This window comes from Danio rerio, chromosome 12 (assembly GCF_052040795.2).
Source record: "Danio rerio strain M-AB ecotype USA chromosome 12, GRCz13ab, whole genome shotgun sequence".
Classification (NCBI taxonomy): domain Eukaryota; kingdom Metazoa; phylum Chordata; class Actinopteri; order Cypriniformes; family Danionidae; genus Danio; species Danio rerio.
In genome coordinates, this window is record NC_141032.1 from 48,976,914 (window position 1) to 48,984,076 (window position 7,163).

Genomic DNA, 7,163 nt, shown 5'->3' on the forward strand with positions numbered 1-7,163 from the left:
GAAAGGACCCTAAGACTCATTATTAGTGATTTTCTACTAATAATAACTGAAAATAGAACAGAAAATCCTGATATTATAATGATTTTTGAAGGATCATGTGACTCTGAAGACTGGAATAATGATAATGAAAATTCAGCTTTAAATCACAGAAATTATTTAAATTTGAAGCTTAATTCAATAAGACAACAGTTATTAGAAATTGCAATAAAATTTCACAATTTAATAGTTGGGACGGCACGGTGTCTCAGTGGTTAGCACTGTTGCCTCCCAGCAAGAAGGGTCACTGATTCCAGCCCCGGCTGGGTCAGTTGGCATTTCTGTGTGGAGTTTGTATGTTCTCTCCGTGTTGTTGTTGGTTTCCTCTGGGTACTCCGGTTACTTCCACAGTCCGAACACATGCGTTATAGGTGAGCTGAATAAGCTAAATTAATCCTTCGGTAAGCACCGCCCTCCTTCTGGCACGTATATTACAGTATGTATGCACTGTTGCCAGACACTCCCAGGGATATAATTACTCATTATTGGTAAACACTGTGAGATATCTGAGAAAGCCAGACAAAAAAAAAGGATTGCAGTATACATTACAGGGGTATACTCACGACCTAATACGCAAATGATTAGAAAATAATGTAATCAAAATTGAAGCTAGGTTAGCTTGGCTGCCTCATACGCTGACCATTCAACAGCTTAGTTCATGCACAAGAGGAGAGGACATTTACAAATAACCTAATAATGACTAATTAAACCATTATTTACCTTTTTTTTGCCAAAAAGCCTGATAGATTAGAGGCTTTTTGGATCTATACATTAAAAGCAACCAGATTTGCAGGTTTAAATGAAAATTAGATTTTTCTTCTTTTTTGTATAACAGTTTTTCTATAGATAGTTTACAGATTATCATCATATATTGTTGAATATGTATGTGTTTGTATATGCATTATTGTGTGTACATGTTTATATATGTGTACGTATATATATATATATATATATATATATATATATATATATATATATATATATATATATATATATATATATATATACAAATGTATATGTGTGTGTGTTCGTATGGGTGTATATGGACATGCAATGTTTAAGCATATTTATCTGTACATATTTGCTTATTAGTCATATATATGTATATATATGTGTCACCGACTCGGTCCCAGCCATTCCCCTCGCTGGCCAGCAGAGGCTACCATCTCCGGACTTTTAGCATTACATCATCCACTTACACTGATCGCGCACAACTGTTCTCCATTCTGTTAATGACCCACGTACCCTTTATAAGCCGCACTCAAACCTTCATTCAGTGCGAAGTCTTGTTCAGCCCAGGCCAGCATTACTGAGCGGTAAATCCTGCCTGATCTCCTGTGAATTACTTCTGCCTGTTTCTGCCTCTGCTTTGCCTTCTACCTGCCCACGACCCAAGCCTGTTACACAGACTCTGATACTCGCTGCCTGCCCTTGACCCAAGCCTGTGACACGGACTCTGAATCACGCCGCCTGCCTCTGACCCATGCCTGGTAAATCACTCTTTGTCTGTCAGCCGCCAGCCTTAAGACCTTTATTGCTATTGTTGTTGTGTGTTCGCACCTTCGTGCGTATTGAATGTTTGAGTGAAAGTGTGACTAATAAATACTGCATAATGTGTGTGTGTGTGTGTGTGTGTGTGTGTGTGTGTGTGTGTGTGTGTGTGTGTGTGTGTGTGTGTGTGTGTGTGTGTGTGTGTGTGTGTGTGTGTGTGTTCTATATATGATATAGAACTAATAAGCAAATATGTACAGAAATGCGCTTAAACATCACATGTCCATATACACCCATACAAACACACACAGAATAATATATTACCCTACTTTTGACTGGACGGCTCTCGTGGTAGTAAGGGACTGTCCTGGGAAAATTGGGGCATCTAATCACCCTTATGGGTGACTAAAACAGGGCTATTCAATATTCTGATTGGGCTACAGTCACCTTGAGCCACAGCTTAGCACTGGTGTCACTGTTTTTGAACAGCAATGAACCGAAAGGAACACTTCACATTATTTACGAGAGAAAGCATAACGCAAAGAGGCGTTTCCAGCGTCATATCGCAAATTAATTATTCAGCCATATATACATAGCCAAATATAAATATTCAGCCAATCAAGGGCCCCCTTCTTCTGTGGGCCCTGGGGCTTCAGCTGCACCTAGCCCTTACATTAATCTGGCCCTGCCCATACCAACTATAGAACTACCCCAACAGATTTGTTCAACTACTTCACTCTAGTATGACTTAAAAACACTACAGTATTCACATTTACTTGCTGTTGCTGTAGATATTTTTGCACAACCAAGAGGTATAATAAAGTGAGATAAGCAAAGGCACAGTGCCACCCAGTGGAATCTTCTGCCTCAACATTCAACTTGCACATACTGTACATAGTTGTTGATGTCACTGACTGCTGAATATGTCTATCTGCATTCCTTAACCCTCTGGTGTCTGAGGGTGTTTTGGGGCTCTGGAGAAGTTTGGACATGCATTGACATTTGTGTTGTTTTCAGTATCTTAAAAACATATAAATGGCTAAAGTGTGATAAACTGTAAACAGCACAAGTTGGGCTACATTAATACCTAAGCAGCATATTCGTATGTGTTTGTGTTTTTGAGAAAGAAACGTTTATGCGTGGTTAGTGAAAAAATTTCATTTTAAAGTCACTGAAACAAGGCCGTGAAACACACAGAGAACATTTGTGCACAAGACTTTAAAGAAATGGATGTTGTAGCCTAGTGTTTTTTGCTTCAGAATGATGTGAGAATAATCTTGTTCACAGAAAACAATATAATTAATTAAAATTTCTATAAGTCACTTTGAGTGAAAATGCTTTATGGGAGAAGGTGTGAACTATCATTGCAATGCAGCGAGTCAAACCTGAAAAGACAAAGACCTGCATAATGAGCCATCAGACAGGGATGTGACTAAGAGGGAAGAGTTTTAAGATGGAATCAGAGGAAAGTTTATTTACTTTTTTGTTTGCAGTTTATTTAAAATATATTAATCACACAAAATAACTGGAGATACACTTGTGAGAGTCAGTGCACTCTATAAAACTCTGCAAACTTTATAAACCAACATATAGCAAATCTACTGAAAAAGTTATTTGTCAATGAAGAGTTTTGTTGCCAAACGAGATTTATCCATTTTGACAAATGTTGGTTATTTGACATTATTATTTAAGACATCAACAGTCAAGTTCATTCACAATATTTATACAATAAACTATTACCTGAGCTCAGTGAAGTCCAGGAACACAATATTCTTCAAACCCAGAATCTTTTTTTATTGAACTTTATGTCCATAGATAGTTCATAAATAAATAAATAAATAAATAAATAAACATGCCAAAATGCAACATATTATCTTTTTATCTATTTTATTGTCAAATATCTTAAATTGGTTAAAAAAAACAATACATCATTAATATATGGAATAGTATACAAAGACTGAATAATAATAATGAGATTCTGAGTTAGTTTTGGTAATCTCATATTAGAGCAATGTTATTTTAAAGAATGATGATTAATCCATATTAACAAAAATAACTGAGCAAAAGAAAGCAGGTGCAAAACACACCATGTGCAATAATGAAATCTTTTAAACAGTCACGCACATCACAGCAGCTTTTGGCGCGAGTTATCATCCTCTCATTCGGTATTCACAGAAATGATTTAAAGAATACAAGAGACACTTAGAAATGTAGCCTTGCAGATGAGAAAAAAAGGCAGTATTTCACTGTAACCCCTGGCCTTGCTCTTGACATCAGCAGAGACTGACAGACGCAGGATTACTTTATCTTGGTCCACATTTGTAGCGTTTTTATACATTTTTGGGAAGTTGAAGGCTACATCTTCATCTAACAGTTTGTCGGCACGACACAGACCAACATTACTCGCATTACTGAGCAAACTCAGAGCACATCTTACCAACTTTAGGTAAGAAAATAATATTTGGTCGCTGGTATGGATTGTGTCGAACCTGGCTGGATTTCTTTGTGGCTTTGGACGTTAGAGTGGTAGATGGAAGTGGTGAAGGAGGATGATAAAGTCGTGAGATGCTGCAGGTAAGACAGCTTTGATATATATATATAGGGGTTTGTTCAGGAACTGATTTGATAATAATTGTCAATGACGTATTCGATACTGAAACTTCTGCGCATGCTCCTCCTGAAATTTGTTTACAAAACATCACTTACAGCTTATCCAGAACGCTGCAGCCAGGATTCTGACCAGAACCAGGAAATCAGAGCACATCACAGCTGTCCTCAGGTCTTTACACTGGCTTCCAGTTACACTCAGAATAGAGTTTAAAGTATTATTACTGGTCTATAAATCACTAAATGGCCTAGGACCTCAATACATTACAGATATACTCACTAAATACAAACCCAACAGATCACTCAGATCTTTAGGATCCCATAAATTAGAAACTCCAAGACTTCAGTCAGCAGGGTGAATCTGCCTTCAGCTAATAACAGCGCCTCTCGCTGCAGGAATCAGCTTCCAGAAATAATCAGATGTGCTTCAACATTAGGCACGTTCAAATCCAGACTGAAAACACATCTGTTTAGCTGTGCCTTTACTGAATGAGCAGTGTGCTGTCTGACAGATCGCACTATTGTGTCTTTCTTTTCTTTTTCATTCATTTATAACCCGTTTCAACACATTTGAATGTTTTCATCATTTTTACTATTTGTTGTTATTTTCTTAAACGTGTTTCTTTCATTCCTGTTTATTGTGTAAAGCACTTTCAATTGCCAGTGTGTATGAAATGTGCTAAATAAAAAAACTTGCCTTGCCTAATCTCTCAGTTTCTTAGGAAATCATCATAAAAGAAAAAAAATCTTCACAAAACAAGCTCTAACACAAACGTAAAGGTCTCAATGAATGATTCATTCGTTATGAAGGTGTGGAAGGAATTTTTCTATGTTGTTTTATGGATGATTAAGCCATTTTCAGTAATAGAATACACTTAAGTAACTGTTAAAACGTTGGGCACACCCGGCGCAATATGACGCAAGCCCCAACGCAATAGTTGTTTGCTAGTTTCAGCTTGCTGCAAGAGTCGTTTCAATGTTTTTCACTACGCTGTTTAAATAGCAAATGCATTTGCGCTCATGTGTGCACCCGTAGGCATTCTGGTCTAAAAAGAAAGGCCTTCAGAGGCGCACTGCTGGCGCGTTGCTATTTTGAGAAACTATAATAAATTTTTCAATAGACCAAAACAAAGCCGGTCTATTGTCCAGCGCAGAGCGCGTTAGTTATGCACCACGCTTACACACTGCTTAATACACAAAAGATGTAGAGCAATACGCAAATATCTCTACAAATGAAAAAGAATTAAAATATTAAGGATATTAATAGGATATAATAAGGATATATATAAGATATAAATAGCAATATGTGCCATGGTGCGACGCAACTGGCTCATAAAGGGAATGGGAGATGAGACTCTGATTGGTTTATTTTCAAAATACACCTATAACTCATTAAGAAAATAAACTCAACCCTTTTAGATCATGCACCACGGCGCAAAGCAGATTTTTCCATCCTTATATTAGCAAAAGTGAATTCTGACATGCCCTGAAAGCGTTTGCGCCCTGCGATTTGGCCATAGACCTTCAAAATAGAGCCCATTAGGTGAAACGTCAAATTGCCAATTTTTATTTTAAAGGTGAAAACGTTTGGCTACTTCCAAGTTGATTAACAAAAAGGTTTTCACACACTTACACATATTTTCATAACCTTTTCTATAAAGTCTTCTTCTTTTTCTTTGGCTTTTGTCCCGTATGATTGCGGGGTCGGCTCTCTTTGGATTAAGTTCTATATGCTAACGACTTTTTTTACACCTTCCGCTCAGCCTGTCGTATAGGCCTGTCACACTCATACACTACTGACAATTTAGCTTACCCAATTCACCTGCAGCATGTCTTTGGACTGTGGGAGGAAACCAGAGCACTCAGAGGAAACCCACGCGAACGCAGGGAGAACATGCAAACTCCTCACAGAATTGTCAACTGAGCCGAGGTTTGAACCAGCGACCTTCTTGCTGTGAGGCGAACGTGCTACCCACTCCGCCACTGCGTCGCCAACCTTTTCTATAAAGTAATTTCCTTCAATGAAGCCATGAGAAGCAGCTCAATGAATGTCAAATCTATTCGAATGTTTAATATCAAGCGCAAATGCTGTGTATTTAAAATGATGCATGAAGTTCTTTACATGAAAGGTGCATTGTTAGTATTTCAACAATATTCTTGTTTATGTTATTGTCTGAATGATTACTTAAAGATTAGGACAAAGAGTTTTGACGAAAACTCACAAAAAGTAAAGGGAAAACATGTAAAAGCGGTGATTCTGTATAATCAAACAGCTTGAGTTATATTAATGAATTCATGATGACTGTTTCGTGCTGACTATCTCTGCATTATTTTCTCCACAGATGAAAATGTACTTTGGCTTATCTGTAGGATATCTAATCATTTCTCAAAAAACATACAAAATAAAAAAAAACCAGCGTGTAAATGTGTGAGGTTTTCTTCTGGCGTAAAGGATTATTTCTCTTTTGATTACTTGTGTGTAATTGTGAATGTAAATAAATGTAAACTAGTTTTCTTGTGTCCACTGAATTTATTAGATCTGCAAAGTTTTTATTTTAAGAGTCTAAACACCCAAAGTCAGATCTGATGAACATGAACAGTAATTGATGAATGTGCTGCACAATTAGTGCAAGGGGAAAGATAAAGGATCTATGAAAGATGTTTAAAGTGATGAAAAAACGATTTAATTCAAAAACCTTTGGGAGAAAGCAAAAACAAAACTTACATTAATATTACATTAATACGTACATTAATTACAACTCATTTGGTCTGCATCAAAAGAAATGTCATTTGTCTTGCTTTTTATATATTTTTTAAATGTTTTATCATATCCTTGGTTAATTTTGCTCTGTGCTCAAGGTGTATTGCATGTTACACATTTAATATTTGGCAATATTTTTTTTTTTTGCAACTTACATGGAATTATTGCATAATATTAAATGGAAAACCACAGCAATCTCTCCACCCATATGTCCCAGATCAAAGTGACAGACATCCTATATAAAGACAGACATGGTCAGATTAAAGTC